Genomic DNA, 14,040 nt, shown 5'->3' on the forward strand with positions numbered 1-14,040 from the left:
CCCTTGTAACAATTCTGACACCCCTGGTGTAATGGTTTTAACACTGGACTAGGACCAGAAAGACCCAGGTTCAAATCCCCAGTTGGCCATGGAGGTCACTGGATAACCATGGGTCAGTCACTCTCAGCTTAACCTATCCCAAGGGCTTGCTGTGAGAACACAGCAAAAAGAAGGGATCCAATGTACAATGCCTAGTTCTCCTTGGATGAGAGCAGGATTAAAAATGTAGTAAATTATATTATTACAATCAAGTATTTTGCCACAGCAATGGATGGATTAAACGAACCTGCCTTGTACTGCATCAGCCCTTTGGTCCATCAAGGATAGCATTGTCTGTTTAGTCTGGCAGCGGCGCTCTAGGGTCTTTCACATCACCTACCGCCTGGTCCTTTTAACTGGAGATGCCGGGGATTGAACCTGGGACCTTCTGCATGCAAAGTTTATACCCTTCCATTGAGGCACAGCAGCTCCCCAGATTGTGAATTGCTGGCAGAATCTTTTAATATATAGTTATTCTATCTATCTCTGCTCTTATAGATATAGCCTTGAGCAGAAAATAAAGGAATAAAATGCCTTACTTAGTGTAATTCTTTTGGTATTTAATTATCGCCCCTATAAATTTAACCACAGAGTAACAGCATCACAACAGCCATGTCACCTGCTTTCAGTGGATGCAATAACTTGTAATGAACAGCCTTTTAAATTAATTACAATTAAATAAATTACTCAGGAATAAATGAGCATTATTAATAAGAAAATATCAATGTAGGTGATTTTGAGATGCTGATGGAAATGTACAAGCACGGCCAACTTTTGTTATAAGTCACATCTTTATAATCTTGTTCTTCATTCCTTGCTATATGAAAACACAACGGAATCAAAACCGCTCCCCAAAAAGGTACGCGTTTAAATCTCAGCTTCACAGTAAAATTGATGTTCCCCCATTAAAACTGGCTGCCACTGATGAACGGCCAGAAGCTTCAGTCAATTAATGCTTGCACTCCAAGTCAAGAAAGCCGAACAACTTGCATTAACGTCTCAAAGTAGACTCAACACAGCCAGAGCCGCCTGCTTTTTGCGGACCTCACTAAAAGGGCCATTGTCACCGAAAGGATAAATAAAAACACCCCTCCTCTAAAACACAACCTCAGCCGCAATCTTTTCCAAATGGGCTATGAGAAGCCAAAGCTCCAAAGTTCAAAAAGCCTTGCTTTTGAAAAGAAGAAATAGCACAATCCTGTGCAGTCTTACACCAGTAGCCTCCTGATTCCTGCAAACCACACAATGAAATCAATGCCCATCTAGGTCAAACCAATTTATATTATCCCTAGCAGCAATAAAGGATTTTTGTTATGTTCACAAAGATGGCCTCTACTGTTTCTGTGCCCAGTAAGCAGGTTCTTATGAAGTATTCTGGTGTTTGGATTCTGTACCATCCCTTCTACAGTTGCCAGTTCCAGATTGGGAAATTCCTGGAGATTTGGGGATGGAGCCTCGGGAGGAGAGGGAGCTCAGCATGCTATAATGCCATAGAGCAGGGGTGTCAAACTCATTTGTTACGAGGGCCAGATATGACTAGGGTTGCCAGGTCCTTCTTCGCCGCAGGTGGGAGGTTTTGGGGGAGGAGCCTGAGGAGGGCAAGGTTTGGGGAGGGGCTTCAATGCCATAGAGTCCAATTGCCAAAGCGGCCGTTTTCTCCAGGTGAACTGATCTCTATCAGCTGGAGATCAGCAGGAGATCTCCAGCTAGTACCTGGCGGATGGCCAGGTACTAGATATGACATAAACTAGATATGACATAAACGCCGCTCGGTCGGGCTGGGCCATGTGTACCATAAAATTTAATGCCAGGTACCGGAGATACAAACTTAATAGAAGACACAGGCAAAGCCAATTAATGATTTTTTAAAACTTTATTTTTGTACTTAAAATACAAACAGGGTTAAAACAATAACACTCTTACAGTCGGCACGGCAGCCCAGGTCAGGAGCAGGGTGGTGGTGGCTACGGCTCACAGGCCATATAAGAGCTCCCAAGGGGTCGGATCTGACACCCAGGCCATATGTTTGACATCACTGCCTTAGAGCCAGTTCTCCAAGGCAGTCATTTTCTGTAGTCTGGAAATCAGTTCTAATTCTGGGAGATTTCCCCACCTGGAGGCTGGCATTCCCTTCCCGTGCGCTTGGTTTATCTGTCGAATCTACTGGGTTTTTGTGTATTTACAAAATTTTAAATACATGCACACTGTGAATCTTCATATGGGCAATTCATAGTTTGCAGAAATTACATAATTGGCAAGTAAGACATATTAAATATAAAGCTACTTATATTAGAGAAGTGCAACCCTTTACAGTTACTCCGGTGGAAACCCACTGAAATCTATACAGAGTAACTCTCCATAGGATTACATCGCCTGTGCATCTACTGAGAACATTAGAAACCGGAACTGTGAATGCAGTCTATAAAATTGTAATTTTAATGGCTAAGTAAAAGTGTGCTTTCTTTTTAACTTTCCTCGGATGAATTATGTTATTTCATGTACAAGTTCTTGGTCTATATTGATCGGTATCTCTTTGGGATGAAATTATCATTCTTGCTTCTAAAAAAGTAAATCAGCTCACAGATGATTTTAGTTGAATGTTAGCAACACAAGGAATTTGACAATATTTTGCAACACTGAACAGTATTACCCCCTAACAAGGAGCCCAAATATTCCCAATTATGTCTGTCTGTTTGCTGAATTGTTTTTATTGATTTATATATATGCATTTTTAAAAGTGTTTTAATATTTTGGGTGTTCACTGTCTTGAGAACCCTGAACTGGGTGGAAAGGGCAGCATAAAAATGTTTTAACTATATAAATAAAATATGTCATAATATGTCAATAGCTGCATAATTTACAGGTATTTTAAGCTTTATGGGCAATACTGCACATTAAAAAAATATGAAACTTATATCCCCACAGCCTATATCACCTTTTCCCAAGCTTGTCTTTATATATGCTAAGAAAAAAACAATTTTTAAAAAAAGTTATCTATTAACACAACAGTGGGATTGTGTGTGTGTTAAGTGCCGTCAAGTCGCTTCCGACTCATGGCGACCCTATGAATCAACGTCCCCCAAAATGTCCTATCTTTGGCAGCCTTGCTCAGGTCTTGCAAATTGAGGGCTGTGGCTTCCTTTATTGAGTCAATCCATCTCTCGTTGGGTCTTCCTCCTTTCCTGCTGCCCTCAACTTTTCCTAGCATGACTGTCTTTTCTAGTGACTCTTGTCTTCTCGTAATGTGACCAAAATACGATAGCCTCAGTTTAGTCATTTTAGCTTCTAAGGTCAGTTCAGGCTTGACTTGATCTAAAACCACGGATTTGTTTTTTTGGTAGTCCAGGGTATCTGTAACACTCTCCTCCAACACCACATTTCAAAGGAATCTAATTTCTTCCTGTCAGCTTTAAAAAAACAGTGGGATTAGCCTGTGCCAAAAAATGTAGTTTTGAATTTTGTGGGTATTTTTTCCCCTTCTGTTATAACTGGAATTTTTGCCTTTGCCATCCTCAGGAATAATAATAATGCATATTGTAAGATGAAGAAAAACATTTTTGGAAGAACATCCTTGGCTGGCTGGATGCCAGCCCATAGAACTTGCAGTGTCTATACTGTCTTCAGGTTAGTCCCGACTCTGCCCACCTGCCCCATCTCAGTCCGTTACCTAGCGTGGAAAATCGTGCCTCCCATGTCGCTTCGGCAGCATCGTTAAAATAAATGTCAATTGCCTTTGTATTTGCCATCATGGTGACATCTGATACCTTTTCCTCCATCCTCCGAGGACCGCGGTCATAGAATGTTCACCCTGGCATTGCTAGGAGACCCAGGCACCTCATTCTTAGACCCCAGGTCACAACCACCGGAGGGTTGGTGGTTCACCATTGTTGACCATTTCGCAGACCGTCGGGCCAGAAGATCCTACTGCGATAGTTTCGCTTGAGCGTGGCACGTGTGCGCACCAGGTAGGTGAGAGCAATTTCCAGAAAGACGACCCATTCTCAATCAAAAGCCCCAAACCAACAGTGGATTCATTTCCCATTGTTATTACAAAGGCAGATTCCTGATGTCCTAACTAGTCAGGAGACTTTTTCTTCTGGTGGTGGATTCCCAGTGTTCATGGTTAAGATTTAAAATACATTAAGGGCTCATTCCTGAGGTTGGGGGGGGCAATTGGGCTTGGGAGGCGGCGTGACCCCACCACCAGCGTAGGTGCCTCTTATTCCGTGATAAGAGGCACTTACAGCCCATTCCTGAGATGTCAGCGGCTGGGGACGGCGTGGCCAAGGTGCAGCTGCGGCGCCTCTACAGCCGTTTCCTGGCCGCTGAAATGCCCAAAAAAGCCTTTTAGAGGCTTTTTGTTTTTTAAATGGGGCTTTTAGCCCCATTGAAAACAGCGAGGCTAAAAAACAGGCACAGCCAGGCTGTTCATCCTGGTGGTGTACCCGTGGTGAAAGGGGACAGGAGGCTGCCTATAGGCAGCGCCACCCTCCAGCACACCCCAGGAACGCCCCTGGGATGCCAGCACACCCCCTGGAACGCCAGCGTGGGGATTTGCACCGGTGGGATGCTGGGAGAAGAGCCAGCCGGTGTCCCTGGGTGGCACTGCTGCGGCAGCACCAGGGGACCGGCATCCGGGCCTCCCCACTGGCGTTGGGGCCACTCATGGCGGCGTAAGTAGCCCGGGTGCCGGCATGGGGGGAGCAACGCCAGCGCAATCAGGAATGGGCTGATATGCTGGCGGAGGGGGCAGTTCCATCAGCGCCCGAGCACTATGGAGCTGCATGCTGCTCCCCTGGCAGCGCAGTCCCTCCGGGACATAAATCCCAGAAGAGACATGTGGCGCCAGAGTGGGGGGCGTTCCCAGAGGCGGAGCTGATGGTAGTCAGCTTCCACAGCCCCTCCAGGCTGGGAACGCTCCCCCCAGAAACAGCGTTCGCAGTTTTTCTTTTTTAAAAAGGCTTTTTGCAGCCTTTTGGAGGCTGTGGAACCTCTTTGGAGGCGCCTCGGCAGCGCCTCGGCCACACCGTCCCCAGCCGCCAAAAGGCTCAGGAACGGGCTGCCCGCTTTCAGCTCTCGTGGCTGTTGCTAAAAAGGGTGAAAGCTGTGCCCACTAAAACATGTGAGCCTACAGGTGAACTGGGACAGAATTTTAACAGTGCATCCATAAGCTGAGTTAGATCCTTCTAAGCCCACTGAAATCAATGGGCTGAGAAGGGCATAACTACTACTACTACTACTACTACTACTACTAATAATAATAATAATAATAATAAACATTTATACTCCACCCTCCCCCGGCCAGGCTGTGCTCAGGGCAGCTACCAACACCATCAAACATAAATAGCCCTTTCTTAAGAGAGTTCCACCAGGCTGAGAAGGCCCTGGCTGAGGACAGCTGGATGCTTAGGAATACACTGTAAGTTGCACAATGAGCGACCCTCTTATTCTTTAGAGTCCTCTGCATCTATGCAGGCTTAGTCTTGGACCACGGTATAACTTCCACCCCTCTAACAACTGTGCATCCATAACATCAGCCCCCCCTCCACTTCCTCCTGCAGGATCAGCATTGAGTACGTTGAGGGTATTGCCTCAAGCCTGCTAGCCTCCCTGCTGAAGCACAGAAGAACTGGTTTCTATACAAATCAAAACACAACTGAGTCGGGAAATCAATCATGCATGCTATTTTTGTAACGTATGTATGTATGTACTATGAACTAGAAACCTTTGACTTCCAAGTCTGCAGAGTCACAGAGACAAGCTATTTACCTATGTTCACTGCTACCAAGAAGCAGCCTCATTTTTCAGGAGGAACTTAAATCTGTGGCTGCATTTGTAAACAAATTACGCTCCCGACGTGATAATCTCAGTCTCTTTTTCACAGCCATGTCTTAGGACTATTTGTGGCACAGAGCAGATATAAGCTTCTGTGCAATATTTTTTGCACCACGACCTAGGAAGCCCTGACATAACTGGGCCCGTATTTGAACAAATCTATTAGGAATACCAGAAGACAACATTGCTGGCAAAGCCACGTTACGAACCAATCAAGGGAGAAACACTACTGCCATCTTCTGGACGTTACGCAAAAAACAGCTTTTGGATCACTGGTGGTAGGTACTGCTAGATACAACTGACTACCGGTACATAAGTTCTTATTTAAACAGCTCGAAGGAAGCGCATCTGGATCCCATACTGCCACCATACTCCCATACTGCCACCACCTTAACCCCCATATGTTATTCACTGTCCTGCCAATATAGGCAATGCCCTAGCATTCAGAGGAAGCAAAACTGTACCCCCTAATATAGCCTCTAACATAGCTAACAGCTTTCAGGATTTCCTTGAGAATCGCCATTAACCAGAAACTACAAATGCATCCCCTAAAATACGGAAGGATACTGAGAAGGGGGGAATGTTAAGCAGGGTTTCTGCCATTACATCATTTTGGGAGGAAAGTTATTTATATCTTCTTGAGCGTAAGAAGGCAGACTCTCTCCAACGTTAGTTGGGGCACAGGGTTTTTTCTCTCCCCCCAAGTATTAAAAGGTTTCAGAACTATTGATCTAGGTGGATGTGTCGATACGCTTCTGGTTCCGTTTTCACACAAACATGCGTAATTTTGTATTTTATTAAGCTCAGGAGGCAAACCAAAATAACGCCACGTTCTTCATTTTTACAGTGTCATACAGTTTTATTTACTGTTAAAGGCAAACGGCAGAAACGCAATAAAAGGTTTTTCGCGTTACTGACGTGGTTGCCCCCCATTCTCAGTCCTTCTTGAGAAGGCTTGTAACGGACGCTTATCTGGCCATCTGCGGGAAGTAAAATTCCCCTGGGGATGATCCACAGTGCTACCCTAAAGACCTTTTCCAGGAAGTAAACCCCACTGAACTGACTTGAGTATGATTCTGAGCAGGCCTGCTCCGGAGGGAACTGCAGGCGAAGGCATTTCTGTAAACCCAAAGTTGGTTAGTTGTTCTCCCCACTCCCCAATTTCAAGGTGCCACATATTATTAATCGAGGCATGAACACATGAAGCTGCCTTATACTGCATCAGACCCTTGGTCTATCGAAGTCAGTATTGTCTACTCAGACTGGCAGCGGCTCTCCAGGGTCTCAGGCAGAGGTCTTTCACATCACCTACTTGCCTAGTCCCTTTAACTGGAGATGCTGGGGTCTGAACCTGGGACGTTCTGCATACCAAGCAGATGCTCTACCACTGAGCCACAGCCCCTCCCCCATTTGTGACAAATGGGTGTTGTGTAAGCTACTGACTTTTCTGGACTTCTTGGCCAGGCTCCTCTCCATGTAAACAGAAGCCACGTTACCCTTAATGCACTTCCAGGCTTGCCTCTCTAGCCCTTGCTTAATCTTACCAACCCCAACCCAGGATTGAAAGGTAGCCTGCTGTAAATCAGTCGCTTTGTAGCTCGTCCCTTTAAGCCGTCGACTGGATCGATGAGCCCTTTGGCGGCAGGCCATCAGTGCCAACTGAGCCAGCTGTCATATTTCGTGCCAAATGGGATCTGGCATGGCTGATCGATAGCAGTTCGTGTCACAGACATGTCCCCATAGCAAACAGGCCGAGCGAATGTTGTATGGAGGCACACAGACCACACACACACAAACACCCGCTTCAAGCATGCTGTGGAACTAGCCCAAGATCACAAATCAAACTTAGAACTGAGACTTTCATTTAGGGGTAGGAATAAGAACATAAGAGCATAAGAAAAACCATGCTGGATCAGACCAAGGCCCATCAAGTCCAGCAGTCTGTTCACACGGTGGCCAACCAAGTGCCTCTAGGAAGACCCCAAACAAGACGACCGCAGCAGCATCCTGCCTGTCTTCCACAACACCTAATATAATAGGCATGCTCCTCTGGTACTGGAGAGGATAGGTACGCATCATGACTAGTACTCATTTTGACTATTAGCCATGGATAGCCCTATCCTCCATGAACATGTCCACTCCCCTTTCAAGTTGGCAGCCATCACATCCCAGTTCAGGGAGTTCCATAATTTAACAGTGCATTCTTCACTTTTAAAATGAAGAAACAGAGTAAATTCTATTCAATACAACCGCAACAGCCAATCCACGTCTAGGATTTTGCCTTGATCTAACCAACGGATCTTCACTAACCTGGTTGCTTATCTTTTTCCTCAGAGAAGGAGTAGAAGGTAAAGAAGAAGACAACAGCTGCAAAGGTAAGGGACACCGAAATGAAAAGGCTGGATCCTACTACAGAGAAATCCAGGGGAGCCCACATAACCGGGACATGCCTGCTTTCCTGTATGATATTTATAGATGTGTGTCAGGCCTCCCTGACAGTTATTTAGGGTGTGCCGCTCCCTGGTTGGTGGATATAAAAGACATGGCCTTTGAAAAGATTCCAGTCATGCTGCACTGGAGACTAGTTTTGGAAGATGCAAGTCTTTATTTGCTCTTAGAAGCCAGGATAGGGTTCCAACCTCCAAGAGGGCCTGGCGGTCTCCTGGAATTACAGATGACAGAAATCAGTTCCCCTGGGGAAAAATGGCTGCTTTGAAGGGTGGACTCTATGGCATTAGACTCTATGGCCGAGGTCCCTCCCTCCTCGCCCCACCTCTTACCAGGTTCCACCCCCAGATGTCCAGGAATTTCCCAATCTGAAGTTGTCAACCCTACATCAGGAAGATTTCCTTTAAATCAGCGTGGCAGCACAAGGTATAACTGACCCCTTTCCAAACAAAAGGAGACAGCATGGGGAAAAAATACATGAATTATCTCAAGCAGGTGGAAACATACATTTCCTTTGGGTACCAACCCCTCACGGTCAAGTACAAGCAGGTTATCCCGAAATATATGTATAATAAACCTTAGCAACAAAATTAATCATGTGTTCACTGAACAGTCTTAAGAATATTAAATGTTGGTGGGGGGAGGTGGTTTTTTGCTGAATGTCATGCATCTAGATTTTATGGAAGCATCACATCTAAATAGGACTTGTACGAGGGACATAGCATCACAACGACAACAAAATCAATATACAAATCTAACATTGCTAGGCATTACTTTACTGACCCTGAGGCTCATTCTCAAGACCATCATGCCATTTTCCTGGGACAGCCCCATTCAGAAATTCTCTCTCAAACCCATCTTCCTCCTAGATCAAGGATAGGCAATGCTAGCCACACATGCTAGGCAACTGCATAGCAGACTGTTTTGTCAATGCAGAGGGCTGGTTCTCCACCCAAGGGGCTAGGGTACCCATGGGCATTGGCAGCATTGCTGGGCCTTACCTTGCTCCTCGTGAGGCTGGCTAATTACACCCCACAGCTCTCTCATCCCAGAGCCCGACATCTTCATAGAAAGACACTGCAGGGTTGGGGGGGGGGTTGCACACAGGCCAAAAAGATTTCCTATTCGCCATCCTAAGCTAATACATTCACAGTTCACTCATCATCCTTGCTTTGGAAACACATTCACATGCCCCCTTCTCAATTCTCAACTTGGCACTGTTCAAAAATACACGAAAAATATACTGTTTTCCCTTTGCCTCCACCCCCAGATGTAGGGTTGGTAACAGGCCTGGAGAAAGCTGTCCTGTCCCTTTAGCAGGGGGGAATTCATGCATGGAAATGGGCAGTTGAAACATTTCAGGGAATGGAGACATATAATATTCCATTAAGCCTCTGTTTAAAGGGATGGGGCATTTTTTCCTCTCCGATGGCCAACAGGCTAGCTTAGACAGTTTTTCTGAAAAGGTACAGGGATCCCATAAGGAATTTTGCATGAGTGGGGAGGGAATAAACGACATGCAAATACCAAAGTCTCCCCCCTCCCCAGGAATTTTGAAGGTCCTGAGCCAGCTAACCCCTCCCCCCCTTTAAACCGTAAAATAGGCTACAACTACGGGGGACGGGAGAAACCACATGCTTATCATGCAAGAAATCCCTGCAAAATTAAAAGTGGTCCATCTTGAAGAAAGGTCTGTTCTGGACCTCTGCCCACCGCGCCAGTTTTCCATTTAAAGGGCATTACTAACCTAGAGGAGTTTTGAAAACTGCAATGCAATATGAAGCGTTAAAGCCCATCCGACCATGCTCAGCTATTCGCCCCCTCATTCCGTTGCACATCTAGAGCAGGCCTAACACAGATTTGCCTTCAGCTTTCCAGTCCTCCTGGGGCATTTTCAGTCCCCATCAAGTTGTTTGTCAAGCATCCCCCCCCCCACCACACACACACCTTCTGCTTAATTTACAGTATACAGTATTTTTCCAGTATACCTGGGATATCCCGCATGCAGGCAGGCGCACAAACAGGCAGGCGCACAAACAGGTAGGGTAGTCTGGTTTCGTGTCTTATATAACTCACACGGGAGTGGAGGGGCAGCCAGCTTACTATTAGATATATTGACTGGACGAGCTCACGGAAGAACAGGGGTTATCAACACTGGCCATTTATTCATGGAAGGTTTTGCATTGGATTTGCCACTCTTTAGATGCACTTCCCCCCCCATCCATATTCTCAAAACTCAACAATAAGCCCCCCATGCAGAGTTTTGAGAATTCAGAAGGGGGAAATGTGCATCTATGGAGTGACAAATCCAATGCAAAACCTTCCACGAGAATGGATGCAGCATGCTTTGGAATGCAATGCAAGACAAACCGCTTGCAACGCCGGCGCTGCATACCACTTACTTAAAGCTAGGAAACTAAGGCCATTTATGCATGGTTTTTTTTTGCCTTGGATTTGCTGCTCTCTAGATGCGCATTTTCCCCATCCGAATCCTCAAAACTCTGCACGGGGGGGGGGGCTTATTGTTGAGTTTGGAGAATTTGGATGGGGAGGGGGGGAAATGTGCAAACCCTCCCACGCATCATTGCCCTAAATGCACCCACGCGACACACACACGCACCCCGCCCCGACAAACTAAAAATAAACTGAGATCCACACGTTATCAGAAACACGGGTGGAAGGGGGGAAAAAAAACCCCATTCCGAGCAAAGCAGCCTCGGCTGCAGACTCTTACCGGCGCGCGCTGAGAATCCTTTCTGTAGCCACGCCCCTTTCTGTAGCCACGCCCCCTCCCGCTCTCCCCGCCTTCGGCCGCGTTCTCTGTTTCGCCGGGAGGAGCGAGGGGGAGAGAGAGAGAGCGAGAGAGAGAGAGAGAGGGAGAACGCGCATGCGCGAGTAGGCCCGGAACCGGGAGGCGCGAGCACCTGTCGGCGAGCGCTTCCGCTTCCGCCTCGCCTTGACGTTCCCGCCTCTTCGAATCCGGTGGGAAAGGGAAGAAAGGAAGGAAGGAGGTAGAGTCGTTGCCTGAGGAGGTGTGAGGGATGGTCTTCGCGGTTTGTTTCTCCGCCGTTGCTTTCGTTTCCGGTACGGGGGGGGGGGAAATGGGGCGCAGTAACCATGGTAACCGCCCCCGGCCGGGTGTCTCTCCCGTTCCCCCCTGATCCCAAGCTCCGAGGCCGGGCCCCTCAGCTGCCCCTTTCCTCTGCTTCGTGAACCCCCTTTCTCTACATAACTTTATAGCCCGCTTTTCCTTTTGGCCCTTCGGGTGCGAGTCCGGTTTTAACGTCGCCTCTACTTGCAACGGAGGCTGCCCGGTGCTCGAGGACTGATGGGGCTCGCAGGATCAGGGGAGAGGGGAAGTTAAAGAATTATACTTTTTAATATGTGAAATGGAATGTATAATGATTTGGAAAAAATAAAAATTTTATAAAAAAAAAAAAGAGGACTGATGGGGCTCGCGGCGCGATCCTATGCAGGGGGACCCCGGTCTGGAGGGGGCTGAGGCCGGAGTCACTCTCTTTAGGATCGCGGCGTTGCTCACGTTTCCAGAGCGCTTTGAAAGGGGAGGGGCTGTGGCTCAGTTTGTAGAGCCTCTGCTTGGCATGCGGAAGGTCCCAGGTTCAATGCCCCGCATCTCCAGTTAAAGGAACCAGGCAAGTAGGTGATGTGAAAGTCCTCTCTGCCTGAGAGCCTTGGAGAGGGCCTGTGGCTCAGTGGTAGAGCATCTGCTTGGCATGCAGAAGATCCCAGGTTCAAACCCCGGCATCTCCATTTAAAGGGACCAGGCAAGTAGGTGATGGGAAAGACCTCTGCCAGAGTCCCTGGAGAGCCTCTGCCAGTCTGAGTAGACAGTACTGACTTTGATGGACCAAGGGTCCATTAATAGCTGAGTCCCATGTTCCTGTTCCTGAGTTTTATGTTCAGTAGGATTTTTCTCTGGTACACAATCCTGAGATTGGGGAAGGGCTGTAGCTCAGAGGTAAAGCATCTGCTTGGCATGCAGAAGGTCCCAGGTTCAAAACCCCGCCATCTCCAGTTAAAGGGACTAGGCAAGTAGGTGATGTGAAAGACCTCTGCCTGAGACCCTGGAGAGCCGCTGCCGGTCTGAGTAGACAAGACTGACTTTGATGGACCCAGGGTCTGATTCAGTATAAGGCAGCTTCATGTGTTCAACGGTCGCACCCAGCCTCGTGTTGTCATCAGCAAGGCGGGGATTCCAAAACTGGGCAGAAGCCAGACAGAGATGATGGGCTTTCGGGCTTCTTCGACCTCATCCTTCTCAGGATTTCCAGGGGGGGTTGGGGTTGGAGTAAGATTCTTAACACGAAGCAGAGGTCGCCAGAACCGATTGGCCGGAGGGGGGGTCAAGGTGGTCTTCTCTTGAGCGTGAGAGCTTCGTATTCCCCCACCCCATGACCCGTCAGGTGCCATCCTCTGTGTGTGTTAATGTCAGACTTCAGTACCTCGTTGCATCTCAGTAATAGTAAGCTTCACTCCAGACGTTGCAGAGAGTTTAAAGTTTTATTAAGAAAGCAAACGGGTTCAGTAGGTCTATACAAACTTAAGGTCAGAAAACAGATGGGGAAAATACAGGTTATCTTTATAGGGGACACACACTAGAATTGATTACACGTAATGGCTTTGAAATGCAAAACATTAGGGTACTTTCAAGTTTCTAGAGATGCCAGGGTTCCGGCAGAATTGACACCTTGAGAACCGATAGCAGATTTACAATAGGAAGTGGAAGTATTAGTGCCTCCGGCCTTCACACCTTCCTCCCAAACTGAAGAGACTTTCCCACGAGACCGGGAGGGGGGGAAACAGCACGGAGCTTGCTTATCCGGGGCCCGACTGGGTGCCCTCGCTGACACTTAAGTGCCCTCAAGTCGCTTCCGTCTCATGGCGACCCTATGAATCAACGTCCACCGAAATATCCAATCTTTGACAGCCTTGCTCAGATCTTGCAAACTGAGGGCCGTGGCTTCCTTTACTGAGTCAATCCATCTCTTGTTGGATCTTCCTCTTTTCCTGCCGCTGTCAACTTTTCCTAGCATGGTTGTCTTTTCCAGTGACTCTTCTCATAATGTGACCAAAATATGACAGCCTTAGTTTAGTCATTTTAGCTTCTAGGGTCAGTTCAGGCTTGATTTGATCTATATAATTTGGGGAGGGGCTGTGGCTCAGTGGTAGAGCCTCTGCTTGGTATGCACAAGGTCCCAGGTTCAATCCACGGCATCGCCAGTTAAATGGACTAGGCAGGTGGGTGATGTGAAAGACCTCTGCCTGAGACCCTGGAGAGCTGCTGCCAGTCTGAGTAGACAATACTTATTTTGATGGACCAGAGGTCTGATTCAGTATAAGGCAGCTTCATGTGTTCAACCCACTGATTTTTTTTGGGGGGGGGGAAGGTCCATGGTATCCTCCCCCCCCCCCAACAAAAAACAGGCATGATGAAACTCCACCTGCTGATCCAGGCATTGTCTCTAGATGCGACCCTAATGAGGCTTGCTGGACCATACCGCAAATTAATCATCTGGCTTTGATTTTTTTGTTAAAAATATTTTTGTATGAAGCTTAGGTTGGCTTGCAGCACAATAAATAGCAATAAAACCCCACCACATTTGAGTCCAGTAGCACCATAGAGACCAAGAAGACTTTTGGTATATAAGGTTTTGAGAGTCAAAGCACTCTCGGAAGGGATCACAGTAAAAAACAGCT

The 14,040-nt window shown here is 47.2% G+C and overlaps 1 protein-coding gene across 1 annotated transcript in view; it reads right to left on the reverse strand.

The window, feature by feature from the left end:
- Positions 1-8,323, reverse strand: part of PFKM (phosphofructokinase, muscle) — a 60,211-nt gene extending 51,888 nt beyond the window's left edge. The window contains exon 1 of the mRNA XM_056851785.1: positions 8,181-8,323. The gene's annotated coding sequence lies outside the window, so the exon portion shown is untranslated. The remainder of the gene's footprint in view (positions 1-8,180) is intronic.
- Positions 8,324-14,040: the final 5,717 nt, after the last annotated feature.

This window comes from Euleptes europaea, chromosome 1 (genome assembly GCF_029931775.1).
Source record: "Euleptes europaea isolate rEulEur1 chromosome 1, rEulEur1.hap1, whole genome shotgun sequence".
Taxonomy (NCBI): domain Eukaryota; kingdom Metazoa; phylum Chordata; class Lepidosauria; order Squamata; family Sphaerodactylidae; genus Euleptes; species Euleptes europaea.